The sequence below is a fragment of the Ahaetulla prasina genome, chromosome 1, assembly GCF_028640845.1.
Source record: "Ahaetulla prasina isolate Xishuangbanna chromosome 1, ASM2864084v1, whole genome shotgun sequence".
NCBI classification, from domain to species: domain Eukaryota; kingdom Metazoa; phylum Chordata; class Lepidosauria; order Squamata; family Colubridae; genus Ahaetulla; species Ahaetulla prasina.
The window spans coordinates 227,949,802-227,975,269 of NC_080539.1; the positions used below are offsets into that span (position 1 = coordinate 227,949,802).

At 38.6% G+C, this 25,468-nt stretch overlaps 1 protein-coding gene across 1 annotated transcript in view; it reads right to left on the reverse strand.

The window, feature by feature from the left end:
• The window catches only part of GALNT13 (polypeptide N-acetylgalactosaminyltransferase 13), a 248,906-nt gene extending 223,666 nt beyond the window's left edge, over nt 1–25,240 (reverse strand). The window contains exon 1 of the mRNA XM_058192641.1: nt 24,945–25,240. The gene's annotated coding sequence lies outside the window, so the exon portion shown is untranslated. The remainder of the gene's footprint in view (nt 1–24,944) is intronic.
• Nucleotides 25,241–25,468: the final 228 nt, after the last annotated feature.

The window sequence follows — 25,468 nt, forward strand, 5'->3', positions numbered from 1 at the left end:
GCTTTGGGAGACAGGAGGAAGAGCAGTAGATTAGTCCAAGGGTCTCCAACCTTGGTCCCTTTAAGACTTGTGGACTTCAATTCCTAGAGCTTTGCTGGCTGAGGGACTCTGGGAGTTGAAGTCCACAAGTCTTAAAGGGACCAAGGTTGGAGACCCCAGACTAGGCAACAGTCAGAGAAGAGGCAATTGTGCCTGTAGAAGGAATAGGGATGCAACAAATTTCTCAGAAAGGGCACTCACTAGTTTCATGGTCTGTAAAGCTATGGAGAGGGGAATGTACTTTCAGATTTGCAAGATAGTGGTCAGCCCCACAAAGTAGTCGAGACAAAAAGCACCCAGCTATACTAACATTAACTTTGTTGCAGAGTTAAAGAGAATCTTGCAAGTCATTCTCATATTCCATTACAAGTGTATTTTAGTGATGGTTGCTTTGATGTTTTCCAAATTTGGGTTATGCGTCTCTTTAAAGAACTCTTCAGAAATGTATGCTGGCTCAAAAAAAGGGGAAAAAAATATGAGCAAGCATAAACAGAGGATTTAATGAATTCTCAAGTGAAATATCTTGTTGCAATAACACTTACAAGAAAATGGATAAATGACATAGCATTGGTGTTAACTACAGCTAAAAGATGCGCTATTCATGCTCAAGCGGGCAGACATGGAGTATCAGCATCAATAGATATTGTTTTATATTTCCTTTAATAATACATGCAATTACATGCTCCTCCCCTTAAAAATCATTTTCTGTTGACATTATTTGGAATTCTTGTCTGGTCTATGCATAACCTTACTTCACACAAGTAATTATTGTAGCATTTTCACCTTTACAATATGAAACAATTTTCCAAAGTAAGTCAACGATGTAATTCAGTTTCAGTTGATTATGATCAGTCAATAATGGTGCATTTAATCTTTTGATGATTCAGTTGAGAAAATATAGACATACTGAAAAAAATGGGAGCATAATAATGGGTGCAAGGTTCTTTAAATTTAAATTCATACATTTGCATTTATTATCTAGCAGGAGGTTGCTTCCTCTATTTACTTTTACCATTTTTTAATTTTGTAAACTTTTACCTTTCCAATGTATTAAAAACAACTCTACAAACTGAAATTCCAAGCTTCTTCAAGTGTCTTGAAGAAATGTCCCCAATGAGCCACATCACGCAGGAAGGAAAAAATGAGGATACAATTGGGACATTTGGAAGAATCAAACACAGTGGAATACATTTTAAGCCCAAATTCAGAAATCATGAATAGGAAGAATCAAAGCTGGTAGGCTGAATAAATAATGGCTCTTTTCTTCCAACTCTGCAGGGACTCCTTTCCTCCCCCCCACCCCACACCTTCCAAAAAGGAACAGACAAGCAGTAGTTTTGAATACCTTGGTAGCCATTCCCAGGAACTACAGGTCAGAAAAATGGGACCACTAATTGCATCATTATCTTAGAAACTGTGATAGAAGTAGCCACACTGAAACTGATGAAACTGATTAGGAAGATGCTGTATATAATTTATTTATAAGATACCACCCAAAAAGCAGGGTTATCTCCGAATTATGGTTTTGTTATAGTGAAAAGTGTTGTTGTTTTTTCCTTATAAAATTCAAATATTTAAATTTCTATTCACTCATTCTTTAGAGCTCAACTTATCAGGGAGTCACCATTTCTATATACAGGTAGTCCTCAACATACAACCATGATTGAGCCCAAAATTTATATTGATAAGTGAGAAATTTGTTACGTTAGTTTTGCCCCATTTTTGAAATGTTCTTGCCACATTTGTTAAGCGAATCACTGCATTCTTAAATTAGTAACACGGTTGTTAGGTGAATCTGGTTTCCCCATTGATTTTCTTTGTCAGAAGGTCACAAAAGAGGATCATAAGACTCTGGGACACTGCAACCGTCATAAATGTGAGTCAGCTGTCAGGCATCCAAATGTAAATCACATGACCATGGGGATGCTGCAACAATCATACGAGCCACTTTTTTCAGGGCTGTTCTAACTTTGAACTGTCACTAAATGAACTGTTGTAAGTTGAGGACTACCTGTATTCAAACTCAAAACAGCAATACAGTAAAATTTAATTTAAAAAATAATAAACTCCAACAAAATAATTAAAACAAACTCCTTTATAATACATTAAAGGCAATTTCTTAAATACAGTTAATAGGCTTATTTCCATATAGTTAATTTTCCCACTTAACATATTAAAATTATAAGTGTGGCGCAGTGGTTAGAGTGAAGGACTGCAGGCTACATCTGCTGACTGCAATTTGGCAGTTCGAATCTCACCAGGCTCAAGGTTGATTCAGCCTTCCATCCTTCCGAGTTGGGCAAACTGAGGACCCAGATTGTTGGGGGCAATAGGCTGACTCTGTAAACCGCTTAGAGAGGGCTGTAAAGCATTGTAAAACTTTATATAAGTCTAAGTGCTATTGCTATAATTCCATGCAATGTTTCAAAGGGCTTTCAGTTTTGGTAAAAAACCACCACAGAGGTTGTCTACTCCTGATTAAAACATGTGACTGATCAATCCACATCTCAGTTCCCTCATGGCTAAATGGACCTTATCTGTCTCCTAACTTCTTTGGCACCAGTTTCACCAATTTCCATAAAAAGTCTTTTTAACACTATGCTTTCTATGTCCGGCTCTGAGTGTAGCTGCTAGAAGAGCTGCTAATTTTTAAGATGTCTCTTCTCTCCAGTTACATATTAGCACATTAGCAGACATGCTCAGAGACAAGCCCACTCCAAGCATGGTGGGACAAATGACACTCAGAACTGGAAACTAGGATTTCCCCCAAGCTAGGCAGTAAGGAAGATCCCATTGTGAAAACAGGATTTATTTTCCCCCTGCTAACCTTTCAAGAAAAAGGGGATTTTCATGTCAGCGCAAAGGGAAAGTCGGAGGAAGGAAGGCTATAAAGTTGTATGTATGTACAAACGCCTGTGGATATGACAGACAGTGCAAGAGAGGGGAAGGATATGTTTGTGTGCCTCTCTGATTGGAAGGTGAAAACACATTTCTGTGTGGTTATGTATCAGGGGAATGCTGTGTGTCTGTTTCCTGTTTTTTATGGAACTATCTTAAGATAACTTTGACAAAAGACGGTGTTTAACCTATCCCTAAGGAATCAACAGCTTGCACACCATTTGATAACCAAGCCTGCTGTTCTCCATGACTTTCCTTTATTAAAACAAACTCAGCGGAAAAACCATCCAGAAAACTCACACACTGCCATGTTGTACGCAATCCAAGTCTAAATAATTTACATGGGTAACAATTAGGGCAAAATCTACTACACAGATAAGTTATCTAGTTCTGGAAGAGAATCTGTCTCAGCCCAGACCACCTCACACAGATGATTTTCCATGTCAGTCATGACTTTCCCCTGCAACAAGAAGAGTGGAAGGTGTAAACTCATATTATATATCCAATCTTATCATGACACCCAAGCAAAAGCTGCAAAGCTGAAAGACTGAAAATTTTTCTTTTCATTAACCTCTCTGGGTTGAAATGGAAGCAATTACATCCAAGAAATGCCTATATCATTCTTGAACTATTTCTAAACGCTCAGTGAACTTAAAATCTCTCAGTGAGAAATCTGAAATGTAATATTTTTACCGTAAGTAATATACTGAGAGCTACATATTCCAGAAACAGAGGAGAAAACATACCAGACAGAAAGGATGCAGCAGACTAGAAGGTGCCTGAACAAATTCAGAACGTCATTCAACCTGTTAGGTTCATGACTCTTTAATTTAGTTCTCACTGTAGTGTTAGAGGCTTTGAGCCAGCACCTGAAGATACAAAGGCTGCTACACCACAGATTTAATATACACAGGCCTTGGCTTCCAACAGTGCTCTTCTACAAAACAGCTTAAGTGTCTTTTAATTGAACTGTAATGCCAAGGAACATTGCATTTCTGATATTAAATATCAGAGCAGGTGAGAGTTCATAGACTTTTAAGACATTTTCTAACATTTTGTACAGCAACATTGGTTAGAATCAAGTCTGGCAAAAGAACAGTTAACAAAATGAGTGTTTATTTTGGGAATGTAATGCTTCATAATTGAAGAAGGGATTGTGCAAAAAGTTCATGAATTGGGGCTTTTACAGAGCTCATTACTGGAGAGCTATAAAAGCACTGGTGGTTAAAAGTTGTTGTTAACAAGGTAAAAAGCCTGAAAGCTGCATTACAATGGAAGCATAAGTAATATGTGATAACATGCTATCTGCGGAATGGTTCTCGCCTAAAAGTAAAATCAATTTGCTGGCAGCACGGCCAACTATAAAAACCATTTAAATCATGAGTTCTGAACCAAGGACAGGAGAATTACAAAAATAAATTACTATTCGCTCAATCGCTCTTAAAGGGGATTATAATTGTCCCGATTCACGATTTAGTTACATTTTAATAATGTATATTCTGGGTTAAAACAAGATCTAATCCTCATTGTGGGGGTTTCTAAATTCATAGCTATTCAATCTCCCTCGGGGCCTTTCACCTATCAGGGTATATACACTCCCACAAGTAGGAACAGAGGGATGCTAACCATTTGGCATTTATATCCCAAGAAGACTTGAAAGATACTAATTTGCTTTTCTGACTTAGATCACTGATTTTTGCATCCACTTTTATTTAAGCTCAAAAGGCTCTCCCAATAAAAATAAGTTTTCAACTGCTCCTCATCAAGGCTTTTTTTTTAAATTCAAGTCGAAAAGGCCACTGAGAATCACAAATTATGCTAAATTGTAGAAATCCCGCGCCGCCGCCCCCCCCCCAGTGATGATATTTAGGGTGCCAGGAATCAAGTAACTCCTGATCCTTGTAAAGAAAGGAACTTAGTTACAGGAACTCATCAAACATCAGTCCTTCCTTTTTGAAGCATAGGAAAATTGTCTTCCACCCCATTGATATGCAGTGAAATCAAGGTGGGGGGGGAGTAGCTGCTGACAGTAACTAGTGAGTAACTAGTGACAACCACAATTGTCTCAGAAGATAAACATTATTTTTCTTTTTCATTCTTTCCAACCAAACTGAAAATAAATGATGTAAATTGGTTTGGGGTTTTCTCCATCAGCAGGACAGTTCTTCTCCATGACTAAATTATAAACAGAGGGAAAAAGAGCCAACAAAAGAAAGACTGGAACTTGAAATACCATTCTTCCCAATTCCAAAATTGTACCATAATGGAAGAGACAGTTGGGTACTTCTAGGAAAGCTCCAGTTTAAGCCTCTTCCTTCCTGGTCATGTGACTCAGAGCTGAAGCTCTGCAGCCTGCGGAGTGCCCACAGAGATGGAAACAAACACAACACAAGAAGGAATACAGAAACACGGACAAACACATTACCTCATCACAGGGGGAGAAAAATACAGATGCTTCCTATGGACACTGCTGGTTAACAGGGTTGAAATTCCAGAGGCTATGTTCTGCCTGCTTTCCCTATCTTATTTGTAAATCCAGAATCTCCCTTGAGCTAAATATTGTAAAGAAGCTTCAGAATAACTTCATGGTAAAAAGAGCTGCTACGAAAAAAGCATATGAGAGAAAAAGCAAAAAAAAAAAAAAAAATAGCTGATAAGCTTTTTTTATCAGATGTAAGTTAGAAGATAACTTCCGGATATCATTCTGACTTCTTTTTTCTAGCGGGTATTATTTCATGGGAAGACATGCAAGTACATCAATCTGGTTATCTCTATATTACCAGAAATAATGTACATTCTATATTATTTATAGCCAACAAGAGACATTCAGCCTCAGAAAATGAGCATGAAAGTTACAACTCTTTTTCCATAGGAGATGTCCCACGATTTGCCTTGGAAATCACCTTACAGCAGGGGTCTCCAAACTTGGAAATTTTAAGAGTTGTGGACTTCAACTCCCAGAATTCCTCGCCATACTTCCATACTTCCACCTCTCATAATACTAGACAACACAGTATCAACTGTAGAAACCTTTAAATTTCTAGGTTCTATCATGTCGCAAGATCTAAAATGGACAGCTAACATCAAAAACATCATCAAAAAAGGACAACAAAGAATGTTCTTTCTGCGCCAACTCAGTAAGCTCAAACTGCCCAAGGAGCTGCTGATTCAGTTCTACAGAGGAATTATTGAGTCTGTCGTTTGCACCTCTATAACTGTCTGGTTCGATTCTGCAACCCAACAAGAAAGACACAGGCTTCAGAGGATAATTAGAACTGCAGAAAAAATAATTGCTACCAACTGCCTTTCCATTGAGGACCTGTATACTGCACGAATCAAGAAGAGGGCCGTGAAAATATTTAGATCCCTCACATCCAGGACATAAACTGTTTCAACTCCTACCCTCAAAACGACGCTATAGAGCACTGCACACCAGAACAATTAGACACAAGAACAGTTTTTTTCCCGAAGGCCATCACTCTGCTAAACAAATAATTCCCCCAACACTGTCAAACTATTTACTAAATCTGCACTACTATTAATCTTTTCATTGTTCCCATCACCAATCTCTTTCCACTTATGACTGTATGACTGTAACTTTGTTGCTGGCAATCCTTATGATTTATATTGATATATTGACCATCATTTGTGTTGTAAATGTTGTACCTTGATGAATGTATCTTTTCTTTTATGTACACTGAGAGCATATGTACCAAGACAAATTCCTTGTGTGTCCAATCACACTTGGCCAATAAAAAATTCTATTCTATTCTTTGCTTTAAGACTTGTGGACTTTAACTCACAGAATTCCTCAGCCAGCTTCAAGTCCACAAGCCTTAAAGTTGTCAAGTTTGGAGACCTCTGCCTTAGAGTCACCTTGGCAAGATGAATGGCATAGAATAATAAATAAAATAAAAATTCCAGAGGCAACATGCAACCCTTAGGGCTAGCTGCCACTGACAATCTGGATCTCCATGAAGACTGACCCTCATGCAAGTAGACATATTCTCTTCCTGGTATCTCCCCAAAACTGACTCTTCAAATTACTGTGATTTATGATTTATTTATATAAAACGTAAGCTGTTGCTCTAACCCCCGTGCCTAGATCTAGCACTGGAGAGACAGTTCTTGCTGTTTCATTTGAACTAACCAGGGTTAGCCAAGCCCGGGGTCCAGATCATTCAACTTACTTGCTCCAAATCATTCCCAAGTTCTATCTTGATCCAACACCATAAGCACTACACAGAGCTTTCAAAATTGTTTCTGGAGGATGGGCACTTTGGTACAGTAGAGCAATAAATTAGGATTAATATCCAATTGATACGATATCTGAGTGCACACATGCTAAATCCTTTGATATTCAGAGCTGGAGGAAATGAGAGTCATAGATCTCAGGCACTGCAGGACATGATAAGCCAGGCTGTGTGAATTGAAAGTGAACTCTGTTGGTCACTTCCTCAATTCTGCATCTGCCCATTCTGCCTTTAGCTGGCCACTGTTCCTCTTCCTTGCACAACTTCCACTTAACCACAGGGCTGTGTGGCATTTTAGATTTGAAGCCTCACACACACCAAAAAAAAATTGCTTCAGAGATATCTGAATGCATATGTAGCACTTGCCTGTAACTCAAAAGATTAAACATGTATTTTCTCACCATTGTTTGCAGCTGACTGGTGCTATGTGAGCTTATTTGTGAACCTCAAAGCATCTTTAGATCTTCCAGTTCAAAACACCAGTGTCCTAATAGGAATAGTTAGGGGTTGTATCAATTGATGTCTCAAGCTTGGGCACACCCTTCCAAAACTTGTTGATAGAAGAGGACAATTATTAAATATTAATAACTCATGGTTCTGGGTGACTTAAAAATGCAGGCATAAAATTCATAAAAATCTAAAAGTTTACTATTCAGGTATACAATACATTTCTTGCATGGCATAAGAAGAACCTTTATCTAAACTGGGTTACATAAAGCAAATTTCAGCATGACTAGACAGTAATGTATCATTTGGCTAATTAATTTATGTTTGATGTGTGTGATGAGTCTTAGCAGTTTGCAACCACTTTAACAATGTAAGCTACCAATTCATATTAATAAAATAATTGCAAAAATACCTGAGAAAATTACTAAGCAGGTTTAATTAATTACTCAAAACCAATAAAAAAAGATAGGCACCTATCACAACATTTGTCCCTAAAGAGTCTATGGAAGATGATGCCTTAAAATTAAACCAGCTTCATAAATTACGCTTTGTACAGTTTAAAAATCTGTGGTTAAAAATTACATTTCCTTTCCCTGATCTGGATGTCATTACAAGAAAGTTCATCCAAAAAGGGAACTAAAGCAAGTGTGAAAGGACTGCAAATGCTGGTGGATAGTTTGCACAACTTGTGGTAAGAAACAGGAATAGCCTCAAAGCAGTTCTATTTCTGCAAACACGCCTCTGCTAGATTATTTTAAACAGCAAGACAGCTGGGAAAAACTTAACTTTCTTCAATTTACTCATAGTGGCTACAATTCCAAATAAGCTACCACTTCAGTCACTATGACACTGGCTGGAATATCCATATGGGAAGACCAGTAAACTGTTTCCAAGAATCACTTGCCATGTTATCTGGTAAGACACCTTCATCAATTATCTACCACTATCTCATATTCAAATCACTCAATCACAACTTTATAGAGACCAGATTTTTTTTTTAAGGAAAATACATGATTTTGTATAATACAACAGCAGTCAATTATGTTCGAAAAAATTAAGAGGTCACACTCTCATGAGTGATCTCATGAGAACACAGAAATATAATGAGATTAGATTATTTTATGAAATATTTTTCATTTTATGAAATAAACCACCCCAATCTAACTGACCAGGTACAGGAACAAACTAAGGCAGAATATCTTGAAAATAAAAACATTCCAACTACCCAAATAACGAAAGCAATGTATAAGAAAAGAAACCCCAAAATAGAATACAGTAAGTTCCCATTTGAACAGAACTCTTTTAAGGACCTCCCTGAATAAAAGGGATCTCACACAGGCCAATCATATTTCTGACGGGAGAATGTGTGAAGTCTACTACCAATAAGTCTGCTTAATTCAGAGTTCTTTGACCTCCTGTGGTGGTGAAGTGAATTCTGCAGTAGACTTTCCCTTGTTTTTTATATACCAACTATTCTTGGCAAGGCAAAAATAAATCCCTACCTTTCACCACAGTAACTACAAGCACTCTGAGTTAGGCCCAGTAATTTACCAGCAGCCAAAACAGATCCTAGTTCGCAGTAACAGGTATCTTCAACTACTGTAGCAGTCTGGCTGCTTCCTTTCTATACAAGTTACAGCTTCTAGATCATCTTCAAAGGCAACCGCATGTACACATTGAAGTGGTCCAGTTATGAAGTTATCAAGTATAATTTAATGTTGCTAGAGCATCAAGGTTCAGACACAGCTGCAAATACACACCAGCCAAACCTACCCAAGGGACATTCTAGTTATTGTTTCCACTCATTGATTCAGGAAGCTTTGTGCATCCGAGAGGACCTCAAGTCACACACGGGTATTTTCAGCCCCTTGACCCAACTAACAGCAAATACTGGGACTGATGTTAGCTAATGAACCCAATGTTAACAGCAATACCATATTGAACCTGAGCTTGTTTATCTTACCCACACCCTAGCACCAGTTAGGCATTGATTCAAGCTATCTATGGGATTTCAAATTTTGCCCAGGGTCGCAATATAAATTAAAATACTGATGCCATTTCATTCCAAACTGGTGGATAACTTCTCTCATATAACTAATAAGGGGAAGGAACCAAGTCCTGCAAGATTCCAAAATGGTACACGAAAGGACCCAATCAATATTTCTCCATGATCCTGGCTGGATTACCTACTCAGGTAGTAGTGGAACCAATATAGCATGGTGGTTCCTACTTCCAACCATTGAAGATAATCTTAAAGATTGTCATGATCAACAATATAAAATGTTGCCTAGGTGTCCAAAATGTGAAGTACATTCCCTCATCCAGGTGCCAACCAAAGTAATTTATTAGAGTCACTAATGTACTTAGATGATATTTTTAATCAGATCTCTACAGTGTAACCCACATTACCTTTTCAACAATTTTTCCTAAAAGGGGGTCAGAAGAAATGTATGAAATATGGCTGGATTGACAATCTCTTCAAAAGATGTATGTGTGTATGTGCAGCACTTACTCCCTTCAAGGCTAGTAGCATCCCACATCTCTGAAAGAACCATTTGCTACCTCTCAAATCCTGCCACACATGTCTTGCCTGAAGGAAACAGAATGAACACAGATTGAGCCAACAGGTATAGGAGTTCACATTGCCAAAATCCTTATCCACTTCCTTACATTCCATAAGCTCAAAACCATCCTAAGCTAAAATGAAAGACGCTCCCTTCAAACACAAGGCCATTTTACACATCTGTGTAATTCATGTGCACTCTAATATTCAGAAGTAAAGGCACATCCCCTGACAACATTATCTTGACCCTATTTTAGAGAAACAGTCTCTTAAAATAAGTTCATTTTATATTTCTGACTGTTCTGTCTTTAGAACATAATGACAGAGGCGAGGCGGGTCAACCATTCAAATAATTTTATTAAACATTAACTTTAACAGTAGTTGCCCAATTGCAAACACTGGGGGAGCAAGCTGGCTTCCTCAGCCCTGACAACTCTTTTATATTGGAGCTATCAGTGGCTCGGCCAATCAGCACTCTTCTAAGTCCCGCCAGTCAGTTGCCATGCCGGCGGACCAATTATCTGCGAGTGCTTGTCACATGGCCGCCGGCCATATACAACACTGACAAACTTAGTTCCAAGGATAGACTAATTCATTTATTTAACTCCAACTCAGAATAGACAATGAGCAACAATACAATACACAACATATTGTTACCTGTTTCTCAACAAGTATTATCCTAACCCTACATTTTAAGCAATTTTTGATAACATATATGTTTGTGAAATGTTTGTTACAAGATTAAATTAAACAATATTGCTGCCTGCCTTCTTTTGTATACATTTGACTTTCCACAGCTGAATCCATCACCAACTTCACTGTGAGGCATTGAATTTGACAGCAGTTGCTTGGCAACAAAATTAGTAATTTTCTCCATTGTACCTGTGGTTCTTGCATTCTCAGATTTTGGTAGAATTCACTGATATACAACTTCACTTGGCCCAACACTTAAAAAAGTCCAAACAATTGTTGAAAAATAATGGTGCACTAATGGAAGATTGCAGCTAAAAGTATACAGAGTTATTGATTTTCATGTTCTACTGAACTAACTAGGATTTAGTTATATGTACGTATCATAGGTAGGTGGGTAGGTGGGTGGGTAGGCAGGCAGGCGATCTGTGAAAGTTAAGCAAGAACTTTCCTGAATCTCGCTTCCTATGAAATAATATATTCCTGGAAATAAATTGGATTAAGTGTAATGGTATTTACTTCTAAGCAGAGGTATGGATAGGACTGAAACTTTGACTGTCACTGACAATTCATCTCAGCCTATACCTCCTATTTCCTACAAAAGTTTCAAAGACAAAGTTATTCTGTACATCAACAAAGGCAGTCTGTTATTAATGAAAAACAAAACTATTTTGAACCACCATATGTGGGCCAAACCCAGTTTACTTGTAATAGGAAGGCTCAAACATGTTTTCAGTTTTTTAACTAAAGGATTATGCACATTCTTTTTCAGCTTTTTTAGATAGTTATTTTTCATTTTTCTCTATTTGTCGCATTTTGAGTAATGGGACGGAACACCAAATTCTTCTATTGGATAATGTTAGGTTTTTCTGCAACCAAGTCAAATTAATGTTACAAAAAAACATATTGCTTGTGTATGGTCATAAACCTATCCTCGATAGCTGTTATTTGTAAATAACAGTCAGTAAGACTATTACAATTGCTTCCCCTGAACTTAAAGAGAGAGGAATTCAATATTCCACCGAATAATTATGCTTTTAGAATAGAATAGAATTTTTTATTGGCCAAGTGTGAATGGACACACAAGGAATTTGTCTTGGTGCATATGCTCTCAGTGTACATAAAAGAAAAGATACCTTCATCAAGGTAGAACATTTACAACACAAATGATGGTCAATATATCAATATAAATCATAAGGATTGCCAGCAACAAAGTTACAGTCATACGGTCATTTTTCCTATGCATGTTGATGGCTAGAGCAACATTTAAAAAAAATTTTATTTATTCAATTTGTATAATTGCCCATTCAACACGTGAGTCAGAGAAGCAACAGAAAGTAACTACAAAATATGAAATATACTAGTCAGTAGCGTAATAAGACATGTTGCACTACAGCCAGTTGAAGCCACCAAAGACCAGGAAGGCTCACTAGACTTCCTGATCCTAAAAAACAGGCCTTTAGGCAAGATTGGAACCACCCTGATCTCAAAGACAAAAATTGTTCCGTAAGTCAGCCATCACAATGGAAAAGGCATTAGAGAACCAGTTTGATCTTAAGGCACCAGGCTTTAAACCGGGAAACTCTGAATTCAAGTCCAGCCTTAACGGGGAAAAATAGCTGAGTGATATTAGGCCAGTCACTCTCTCTTTCAGTCCAACTCACCTCACAAGTTATTGTTGTGGGGAAAACAGGAGAAGGAAGGAGCATTAGATATGCTCATCGTCTTGAATTGTTTACAAAAAATAATAAAGATGTAAATAAATGATATCACATGGTATTTACCAGAGGACACTATTTAAGCGATGGGACTTGAAGCATGCCAACTCTATCATATAAATAGCAACACTGCTATATAAAACATTATTTTAAATTATAAAATTACATTTTTAAAAACTATTTCAAAAATATGAAGTGAGTTGGATTTATATTTCGTTATGCTTCTCACACATTTATTTTTTACACTGATTTCTAAAATCTGTATCAAGGATCAACTCAAAATCTCTCACTTGAATCAAAACAGGCAGAAAATGTATAGCCAAACCACTTCTCTGCACCAAAGGTACCTAATTAGAACATAAAAGACAATAAAGATCGAGTCCCAAAATATTTAACTGGAGTCCCCATAAACACTACTATACAATTAAACTAAAAAGAGAACGGAGCATCAAATTATTTAAAAATGAGAGGGAAATGAAGCATTTAAATATCAAGTATTCAGAGCCCTGAAAAGACACTTGATGTGCTCAGGTATAGTAATTGCAAACCAAAACTGACACCATAATACTAATAAACACAACAGCAAGGTTAATGCAGTTCAAAATAATTGTTCCACCACTATTTCAGGTATGGTAGCAAAAAAAAATATATCACACATTTTCTATGCTAGAGCTTAATTACTGTATATTTTAAAAAATGAAATGAAATGAATGAAATGAATATCATTTCATGATATTTTTCATGAAATGAAAAATAAAAAATGAAATCTGATGCTCCTTTGCAGCAGTGAACAATTCAGTGGAAAAACTCAAAGACTGCTAGAGAAGGTTCTCAAATGTTTCAAAGCGGCTTTGTGGGGTATGATGGAGAGAATTTGCCACGAGCTTCTACTGACTAAACAGAAGCAGGAAAGTCCACCTAAGCAAGTAGTTCCACCTTAATTTGGAATACTATTTTTAAAAGTAGCAACTTTGAATTATTTCACAAAGTAACTGCTGACTTTCACTACAACTCCCACAACTTTTGTCATTGACGATGATGGGTGAAGCTTCTGGAATTTGAAATCCTAAACAACTAGAAGAGATTGCCCACCTCTGTATTAAGCATTACCCTATTGCTTCAAATCTAGTGTTTTACCACAGACGCTTTCTATATGATCATTTTCCTATCAACAGTGCTTTATACACTGCAAATAAATTTACTACTCTGGGCACAGGGATGTAAACTAAAACGTTAATGCTTGTTGCAAGAAACACTATTCTTCTGAAGCAGGAACCAACCGTTATCATTCAGGAGTTTTCTTCCTTACTGTAAGAAGGGTCAGTTGGCTGGGAAATTCTGTGAATTGAAGTCCACAAATCTTAAAGTTGCCAAGTTTGAGAAATACTGATGGATGCCAATACTAGCTGACTGATTGACAGGCTTCAGGATTTCAAGCCCTAAGATGAAATGCAGTCAAACCTCATCATGTAACACTTGGAAAATAATATCACAGGCTGTAAGAAAAAAAGTATATATTATCATTTAATTCCCACTAGTTTAAGATACATATATTTATTTCATAGATATGACAACATACCACTAGTTGCTTAGCAGTCTTCATATGGTGAATTAAACTGGATTTTGGGGGGGAAATAAATTAACATATACTTAGATTAGAACCATCTTAAACTTAAAATATTTTCTAATAATTTTCAACCTGTAGCTTTTAGCTCTAGTATAGCATTTCTAAAACATACTGCAGCTGAGGTGGCAAAAATTGTGGCTATATGTTGAATATAATTTTTTAAAAATGCTGTTCAACCCAAGGGAGATGGAACTACATACAAATAAATTTATAATCCATCAACCTGAGTATGTATTAAAAAGTTTGACTTCAGAAAATGCAGTGTTAAGAAATGTATTATCCCATGTATGATGTTTGTGATAAGCACACAACTTCCTTTCATATTCATCTATAGCCAAATAAAACACACCTGCATCCATGAAGAACTGGCTATTCCCACAAAAGCATTAGATAATTACATAATTTAACTTCCCAGGATGGTTCTTTGTCATCCTGACAATAGACATTTTCCCTCACAAAATTCCAGCAGGAAATGTTGCTTTCATAATCCATACTATGGAACATTTTGCCATTATATAGACAGACTTCAACATCCCCTAGCTGATGGATTTATTGATTATTTATTTAAAACATTATATAGCTGCCCATATAACAAACTGTGCATTTCCCAATCAAAATAAAAAATGTTAAAACTATTAAAATCAAGCACATGAATACAAAAAACTGAAGTCAATCTATCTTTGATATGCATTCCCCTCATCTTATTAGAGCCTGTGGAACTCAATGGGATTTAAGCAGCCCACTGGAATGTGGAAATCCATCCTTTGCAATCAAGGTCTCATATGTCTTTCAAGTCTATAAGGTGGGGCTTTCAAATGTAGCCTACAGGTTGACACAGCTTGCTGAAAAGATATTTTCAAGCAACCAAGATTTTAAAGCCTATCTATCTCTAGATTAGATTTGATTTTGTGTTATACCAGACAAATCATATTTTCTCCGAAGTTTAGGAAAATTTTTCCAATCAAGTTCATAAAACTAAATCTGAAGGTTTTTAGAAAAAGAATGGGTTGTATGTAGAACGATTAAACAACCACATTCAAATAGAAAATATAATTTTTGCTTTTACAAACAAGACAGTAGGTACTTGGTTTATATTACTTGCAATGCCATAACTTTGGCCGCAAGTTTTAAATCTAGTCTCTCAAATATAGTTTGCACAGGCACTTGACAGTAGTGTCTACAGCTATATTTCCATTTCATCGCCATACGTTCCTTGATTAGCAAGGAATAAATGCATAGAAAGCAGGTTTACCTCAAATGCATAATGAGGGCACTCTAAAGGTCAAGAAATTTCAATTTTCTTGATTCAGAACTATTCATTTGACACACAGAAGCTGCACACTCCACTAGGAGTATATAGTCATTAATTCTGCATTTTTCCCACTAGAGTGAATTAGCTGTGCTTACACATGCATTCAGACTCAACAGAGATCAGCTTACAAAGCAGCCCTACAAGTCGGGGAGGGGGAAAAAGACATGGTTGCTTTAAGAATTCAAAAGGAAGTGCTTTGCATGCATCCCCACATTCCAAATCACTTCTTTTAAAGATTTGCACAAACTTACACTTTACTTATATATAAAATGTTTAAAGCCAGCTCATTCTCTCTCTTGGTTATGAATCAGGGGGGAAAAACTGCTCAGTCTTTATAATCCCAGCTGAAAGTTGCAAATACTTACATACTAGAAAATAACTACTTCTGATCAAAATGCAAGATAATATTTAGGATTAAAATGGGAGGACAGGGAAAGAGAGGCCAGAATGTGACTTCTTCCAATTTCTCATGCATTACAGTCAAGGAACTAAGAGCTGCTAGATGACTTTCAAGACCTGGCTGACAATCAGACATACAGGTTGGTCTTTGTTTAATGAACAGTTGTTTAGCAAACATTCAAAGTTACAACAGATCTCCACAGAGCAACTTACAGCAACAGTCGCATTCCTCTCACGATCACATGGGTGAATTTTGGGCAGTTAGCAACTAGCCGTTTGCAGCATCCTGCAGTCACAATGCAATGGTTTTCTGCAGTTTTCGTCGGTTTCAACCATTTACTTCCTGTTTCCGCCCGCCCCCAAAAAAAACCCCACTGAAGAAAATGTTTGGTAAAACAACCGCTGTAAAAATCAGGTGTGGTTGCATGGTCACCCATGTAACAACCACAACTTATGACTGTAATTCCAAAATCAATACAACTGCCTGTACTGACCTGTTCTGCTAACTCAGGAACATCATGTTTCTTTTTTTTAGAAAACTGGAAAAAGAGTATTTAAACTTTTCAATTTATCATTTGTGTTCTTTGAATATACATGGCACAACACTGAAAGATTGTTCTTTCTAATCTGTATACAGCTATCATTCTCTGAGAGACAGAGAGACAGAGACAGACAGAGATATAGAATAGAATAGAATAGAATAGAATAGAATAGAATAGAATAGAATAGAATAGAATAGAATAGAATAGAATAGAATTTTTTTATTGGCCAAGTGTGATTGGATACACAAGGAATTTGTCTTGGTGCATACGCTCTCAGTGTACATAAAAGAAAAGATACGTTCATCAAGGTACAACATTTACAACACAAATGATGGTCAATATATCAATATAAATCATAAGGATTGCCAGCATTATATAGATGTATTCGGGGGGAGTGGGGGAAATAAAGTGCCAAAATCTAAAACCAACTGCTAGATGAAAATATCATAGAAAATTCAGAAGTATGGGGTATATTACGGAAGAGAAGAACCATGTTTATTGCAACAATCAATGCATGCCTGCTATACAAACAATGGGGAAAGCAAAAATTTTGATAGAACTTGAGGACCTCAAGGTAGGAAGTCCTAAGGATCTGATTTACTTTGGGGGAAGCCCTTGTCCCTGAGGTTATTTCTATTGTTCAGCAAAACACAGGGGTGAAATCCAGCAGGTTCTGACAGGTTCTGAAGAACAGGTAGTGGAAATTTTGAGTAGTTCGGAGAACCAGCAAATTCCCTCCCCACTCTGGCTGGCCCCAGAGTGGGGAGGGAATGGGGATTTTGCAGTATTCTTCCCCTGCCATGCCCACCAAGTCACACCACGCCCACCAAGCCATGCCCACAGAACCGGTAGTAAATCGGTAGTAAAAAAAATTGAATTTCACCACTCGCAAAGTGGCTCATGCAGCAGAGATGAGGAAGCCGATTGTGAAGGTGGTGGAATGCTGAGATCATCAGCTGATGGAGGTGGGAAGGTTGGGTTGTACTGTGAGGGTGAGGAGGCTCCTATTCTTGGTCTAGAATAGAATAGAATAGAATAGAATTTTATTGGCCAAGTGTGATTGGACACACAAGGAATTTGTCTTGGTGCATATGCTCTCAGTGTACATAAAAGAAAAGATACGTTCATCAAGGTACAACATTTACAACACAAATGATGGTCAATATATCAATATAAATCATAAGGATTGCCAGCAACAAGTTATAGTCATACAGTCATAAGTGGAAAGAGATTGGTGATGGGAACTATGAAACGATTAATAGTAGTGCAGATTCAGTAAATAGTCTGACAGTGTTGAGGGAATTATTTGTTTAGCAGAGTGATGGCCTAGATGAGATTGTCTGGGGACAGAGAGGGTCAGTTATGGCCTGCTAAGATTGCATAGAGAGATGGTCACCTCTAAAAGATATAGAAAAAAAGGAAACAGATTCTATTTGATTGATTGATTGATTTGATTGATTGATCAATTGACTGATGCCCTCAGGACAGTACTGACTCTGGGTCTGGGCCTGGACTAGCCTCTGCAGGGTTTTTTGGCCACATTTCTTTGGAGTGGCTTGCCCCTGTCTTCTTCCTAGAGAGTGACTAGCTCAAGTTCACCCAGTTTGTTTGCTCTCTGAGGCAGGACTAGAACACACAGCCTTCCTCTTTCTAGCCTGATGTCCTAACCACTACATTGAACTGATTCTGACATACCATTCTATCTGCTCTAATTTCTCCACCACAGAAAGTATACTTTTAAGAATTTTTCTAAGACAATATCTTTAAAATGGAGGAAGCCGGAATAATTTTGGAGATGTGTGTGTGTGTGTGTGTGTGTGTGTGTATATATCTATATATATAACAGAATTTCAGATTTAAGAGAGAAAAGATAACTTGGCACACTTGTATTCACTGAGTACCTGCTGCCAACCCCTTTGGCATCTCTTCCCCAAATTGTACCACACCAGTGGAGGCCTCCGGACAATCCCAGAAAAATCGTGACGCTGTTTTAAGTTGCTGCTGACTGGCTTTGAGAACCCTTCAAAGCTTGTTTCTCTTCAAAACCAAGGCATGGGCTGTTTTATATATATATACTAACACTGACTCTTAGACTTATATACTGCTCTGAACAGGTCTCCAACCTTGACCACTTTACGACTTGTGGATTTCAACTCCAGAATTCCTCAGCCAGCCATGCTAGCTGAGGAATTCTGGGAACTGAAGTCCACAAGTTGTAAAGTGGCCAAGGTTGGAGACCCCGGCTTTACAGCACACTCTGAGTGATTTACAACATCTGCATATTGCCCCCATCCTTCTGAAGTTGGTAAAATGATCCTCATTTTATCAACTCCGGAAGGATGAAAGGATGACTCAACCTTGAACGGTCAGAATTGAACTCCTGGCAGTTGGCAGAATTTAGCCTGCAATATTGAATTTTAACCACTGGGCCACAACGGCTCTTGATACATTCTGTACATTCTAGTCCCCAAGGGGTGGGGGGGAAGCATATGATTAAACCATTGATATATTGTATGACAATAACTTGCCCAAAACCACGCTAAATATTCTTCCCACCATTTGAGGTAGAAGTCAAACTACAAGTCTTTAAAATATTTCAGACTTGCATATGTTAATCCTTGTCAACGTATTTTTTATGTAGACACAAATCTGTACACTGATTAGATTAGCCCACCATCCTAATAGTGACTACAAATCAAGGAAATTGGGGGTCTTCTGATGCCAAATTTCAACAAGCAGCAACTGTCAAGAGCCTGTCCTCTATACAACTATTATGATTCAGAAATCCTGCTTTGAACACATGCATCTGGGCAGTGTAATCTCTTAAGTAGCAGATCAAGGATTTAAAATAGGAGCCTTTTAAACAGCAGTGAAGGCTTGTGGGAGGCAGGAAAGGGAAGCCACAGGGTAACAGCAATATTTATCACAATCTTTCCTTTGCTTAAATAAGTGAGACAAAATATTCTGTTTTATCAGTGAATTTAGACAAGTGCTTTATTTATTTATTTATTGGCTTCTGCAATAACAGGACTAGACTCTTCCATCTAGAGGTTCAATTACTTTTAAGGGTTTTAAATCTATTACCAGTTCACTAAACGTTGAGACAGCTTTTTCTAAAAGGTTGCAAACAAAATATCTGATATATTAAGATGCCTGCTGCCAAACACACGTTAAACTTTCCAGTTACATCTGAATACATAAATCCTGAAACTGTTTCAATCAGAGTACTATGAAGGTATGAAAGATCATTCATACATACATTTCTAAAATAGTTTAGTGACAGCAAAGAAATCCATTCAGTGAACACCCACTTATATCACAAAAGAGAAAATCTTTGCCAAAATAAATGAGTTACATTTATATACTTTATCATGAATACATTCACTTTTAAATGATTGCAGTACACCAGAATAAAATATAGCTCACATTAAATTAATAACAGCAAAATTAAATTACATGAAAGAGGAGATTGTATTCAAACTTAAGTCAAACAATTCAGTAGTCAAATAATTATTAATCAATATTCCCCCCCCCCTTTCTAACAGGGGTTTATTCTGATTATGGGTCCTCTTAATCTTTTTTTTTTCCTCTTTAGTATTTTCAAGCAACTAAAAACACCTCGATATCCAACTTCTCTCTATTCTGAAACAGAAAAATGTATGATAGTTCTAGTTGGATGATTCTGCTTTTCAAAACCATATGTCCAACACAAATATTCATTTGAGAACCACATTTATAACTAATGAACAAAAGAATATAATAGCATAATGATTAAAAATAGAAAATAATGTAACTTTTTTTAAAAGCTGCTTTAATGTGGCAATTCAAATTCCATATGGAGAAACTAAAGCCATCATAGCTGAGAGCGCATACCACTATGAATTTCAAATGGGCCTGCAATTGTAATATTCTGGATAGTGACTGAACAGAAAAATGGGATTTTTCTGATTGCCTAATAGTATTATATGATTAAGTATATCCACAGAAACTCTAATCCAAACTGGGGTAAGTGACTACAGGTAGCCCTTAACTTACAACAGTTCATTTAGTGACCATTCAAGATTACAGCGGCACTGAAAAAAGTGACATATGACTTTGTTTCACAGTTGCAACCTTTGCAGCAGCCCCATGATCGTGTGATCAAAATTCAGACGCTTGGCAACTGGTTCATACTTATGACCATTGCTGTGTCCCAAGGACATGTGATCACCTTTTGCAACCTTCTGACCAGCAAAGTCAATTGAGAAGCCAGATTCACTTAACAACCAGGTTACTAACTTATCCACTGCAGTTATTTGCTTAACAACTGTGGCAAGAAAGGTCATAAAACAGGGCAAAACTCACTTGACAAATGTTTCACTTAAAAACAGAAGTTTTGGGCTCATTTGTGGTCATATGTCGAGGACTACCTGTATTGACTCCTGGTAACTGTTTGGATTAGTCCCTGCAAATTTTCTTGGCAAGATTGTGGAAGTGATTTGACGTTGCCTTCTTCCTAAGGCAGAGAATGTGAGTGATTGGCCAATGTCACCCAACTGGCTTGGGGTCTAAGGAGGGACTAGAACCCTCAGTCTCCCACTTTCTCACCTGGTGCCTTAACCATTACATCAAACTGGCTCTTAATGCAAATTAGCCCATTCATATGAGAACACAACATGACCTCAGGTGCCATCTCAAGACCAAAGTGAATCATTTCTTAGGACTGTAGCTCCATCCTTATATTATGCTTAACACCTGTGTAAGGTGCTTTAAATACACAAGGCTGACTGAGGTTATAAAATATTTAAAGCTAAACCTTAGAAATACATTCGCCATGCACACCAGAAAGGTCAACTCTATCTTAAAGGGAAGAAAGCCTTGAACAATGTGCCTTTGTATGTAAGCTTGGACGAGAACTGAACCAAAAATTAAATCAGACATCTTGGTTTCTGAAGCAATTACAAAGACATCATAATATGATGCAATCAAGGACTGAATTGGTTTACTGAAAAATATGTCCAGAGTTCAGGGTGACTTATTGAATAATAGTGGTAGTTTCTTCTAATAATTGTGTTTGGAATTGTAGAGAGAATATTTGTTTAAAAGATATAAAAGCATTGTGAGGGGTTATGCTGACTTCAGAAACTATGCATATGTTTTCAACTGTCTTCTATCAAAACATCATTTCCTACATTACAGGACATTCTCAAGAATTCTTGTAACTCACAACTTCCATCAACCTTCCCCTACTTGCATACAGGTCGTTCTTGACTTACGATAGTTCATTTAGTGACTGTTTGAAGCTACAACGGCACTGAACAAAGTGACTTATGACCATTTTTCACACTTTCAATCGTGCAGCATCCCTACCACGGTCACGTGATCAAAATTCAGACACTTGGCAACTGACTCATATTTATGACAGTTGCAGTGCCCTGGGGTCATATGTTCACCTTTTGTGACCTTCTGACAAGCAACATCAGTGGGGAAGCCAGATTCACTTAACAACCGTGTTACTAATTTAGCAACTGCAGTGATTCACTTAACTGTGGCAAGAAAGATAAAATGAGGCAAAGTTCACTTAACCACTGTCTCATCTAGCAACAGAAAGGTTGGGCTCAATTGCAGTCATAGGTTGAGGACTACCTAGTTGGAATTAAAGCAATCGTAATTCAAAATGGGCCCCCAATAGCAATCGTAAGTCCTTCTTTATCCTTGTCCTGAACAAACTGAAACCCTGGACTATTAGACTTCAAAGTCAAAAACATTCCACTCCAACAGATTTTGCTCTGAAATGGAAAATAACTACTCATGAGGAGCAAAGTTGTCTTTGCTAACGTATTCTTCCCTGGAATATTCATTATCTGTACAGATATTCCTGGAGTTATGACAAGGATCACAAATTATGTTTGTAAGAATGCCCCCAACTCCCCAGTTAACATAGAAAATAATCTCCAACACAGGATCTCAGGTGCATTCTCAAGAGACTTAATTAAGATGGTATCCTAAACAAATTATATAGTATACCATTCTCATTACCAGCTTTATTTTGCTACACTCATTCTTTTCATGGCATTTCTTTTTCCTAGACCAGGAGTAGTCTCAACTATATGTATTACATATAAATCTAGATGATATGTTTCATCTTAATGTCTTTCTGCTATATAAGCATAAATTTAAAAACAAAAACAAAAACATGTAGCCTTACTTAACATTTTTTAATAAGTCAAAAAAGTGAGGCCTTAAAGTAATATGTAATCAAGTACACAATCCTGCTTTACAACTAGGTTGGGGGGGGCGGGGGGGGGGGAAGCAATTTCATGGCTGCTCTCTCCTGTGAGATCACCACTCATAGACCATACAGTTACTAGCAGCCTGTAGTCAAAATATTGAAATGCCTCCTTTTAGTATTATGGCCAATAGGTAAATACGTCATCTTAAATTGTATCATTTCTGAACACTGATTTACAAAAATGTATTGCTGGATCTCATATTCTCAAGAGCTCATTTAAGCAATGTCAATCACCTTCAAAATTAGTTTATTCTGTATTTAAAATTCTTTAGAATGGCAAGCATCCTCATAGATTTAAATAATTACAGGGATTTTGCTCCTTTTATAAAGGACTGAGAAGAAAACATACAGACAGAAACACACCCAGTTTTTATACCTATTTCCTCATTATGGGGATAGACTGCAGCTTAACTATCTGATTTTACCATATTTACTCAGAAGTGCCCATGAAGTTTATAGGCACACTTACTTATAAAGAAGACTCACTATTTGCTTTGAGCTAATGTACATAGAATATATACATAGAAAACCCAAGAATACCTAGGCATGAAGATCTACTAAAATTTGAATGTATTTGCTGGATGGAGTGTCAAACTATATCCAATTCATGGATGCAACTACATCTCTTTTATACACAATATTGATTTGATTCCAAAATCTTTGTAAAATGTATACAGCCCCGTTTCTCTGAATATAATTTACTTTGGGGTTAAGATTTTTGCATGCTTTATAAATAGCTCTACTTAGGAGCACAATAGACCTTAGCTGCATTATCTCATAGAAATTGGGAAGTAGAGGATGGTTGGGGGGGTGGGGGGATGCAAAGATTTTAAAGGATCACAGGGCAACCAAAATAGTAAATTTCGAAATCCAAAAAATATAGCTCAAATACATCGGCAAGGAGAGAAATGGCAATTCTGGACAGGCATCAATACTGTAATGATGTTTGCTTACTATCAAGGGAAAGGAGTTAAGATGTGTTCAAGGACACCAGTGAACTATTCCCCTGCTGACTTCTGACATTAAAACAAAAAACGAAAAACCAGAACCCAGTGCTCGACCGTACAGAAAATCCCGAGCAGCCCCCCAACTCTAAGGATTCCTCACTACCCAGTATTTAAAAAGGAACCATGATGCGAAGGAGAGCCATGCCAGTGAGACAAATTCCTCCGCAGTAGCAATCTCCCAGCGAAAAAGAAAGGAAGGAACATTAAGTGCTTAAGCCTCTCTTGATCCTTTCATCCGCCCACCCGGTCCTGAGTCCATGATCCGCAGCCAAGCCAGCAGACAATCGGCACCAGCTGTGGCTAAAAGGCAGCAGTACGCTTTGCCCTCAAGCCACAACCATCCAGACAGATGAAATTGAAAGGAGAGACTCTTTCCCGGTTACCTTTCCAAGGCAGGCAACACTGTGATCGCCGGCTCGCGTCTTTTAGGTGCAAGAGACCGAGAGGGGGGGAAAAAGCACGGAGTCCCGTGCGAAACCTTACTGCGTACTTCGTTGGGTCTGGGCAAGAGACCAGCCCTGCTATATAGCTCCCTCGGCCTTAAAGAAAGCGAAGGCGCCAAGCTTCAGCCAAGCCACCCTCCTTTTAAGGAGAGGGGCCGTTTCGTACCAGCAAGCAGATTCATTTCATTTAAAAAGAAAAGAAAAACGAAGTGATCGCGCCCGCTCTTCTTCTTCTTCCCTTGCCTTCCAAAACAGCTGCTCCAACCCTGCCTCCGGGATAGCTGCTCCTCATCAGCCGATACACACACACACACACATCACGACTGAAGCCTCCCAACACCCGTGGCTCCCCCCACCCCAAAAAAAGCCCCACTCCAAAAAACCGAGCAGAAAGTTACCGCTGGCTCCACCGGCCTTGCGCGCCACTGCAAACCACAGCCGGGGGAGCCCGGGTGATGCCGCGCAAAACGCTTCTCGCAACCGGAGCAGACGCGCTGGCCAAAGTTGCGGGTTGTTGTCCCCCTTTCTCAAGGCGCTTGCCCTGCCAACACCCCCTCCGTCAGAGCCCACCTCCGACACGTAGACGGACCCTGTGCAGGCAGTCCCACTTCTCTCCTTCCGCTACCCTTTTGCCTTGGAGATGCGCCGGCAATCGGTAGCTCTCGCCACTCCCCGCCGCTCTCCCTCCCTTCCCACCCCCCCACCCCCCACCCCGGCCGCCCTTTTGCGGCTTACCTGCCAAGAAGTCAGCTCGCCTCGCCGTCGCGCTGCCGCTCTGGAGGGAAAGCCCGGCTCTCCTCTCCCACTGGATCCCCCGATTAAAAAGGACACGCCTGACGGGGGGAAATTTCCAGCGCGGCCAGAGGAGGTTTCTTCATCTCGCGGATTCCTCGGCCCGCTTTCTGCTCCGCTGCTCGGGAAGGGTGGGGTGGGGTGGGGGTGCTTCGCTTCCCTCCTTCTCCGGGATGAAACGAGAGCACAGTCCACACCGCGGCGGCGGCGCCTGCTGCTGCTGCTGCTGCCGGGGCTGTTACTAATAATATCAAACCACGGCACGGGAGCGAGGCAGCTCGCCTAAGTCACGCCCCTTTCTCTCCGGCTCCGCCTTTAAAAATCACCCAGGGGATTGGCTGAAGCTGGGCTGGAGCCTTTACGTAATCGACCCCCCCTCACCCTCTCTCTCTCTTTCTCTCCGCCCAGGGAAGTGAGGCAGCAAATGGGTTACGCTCTGCCTTCTGCGCCCTCCTCCTGCCAGCAAA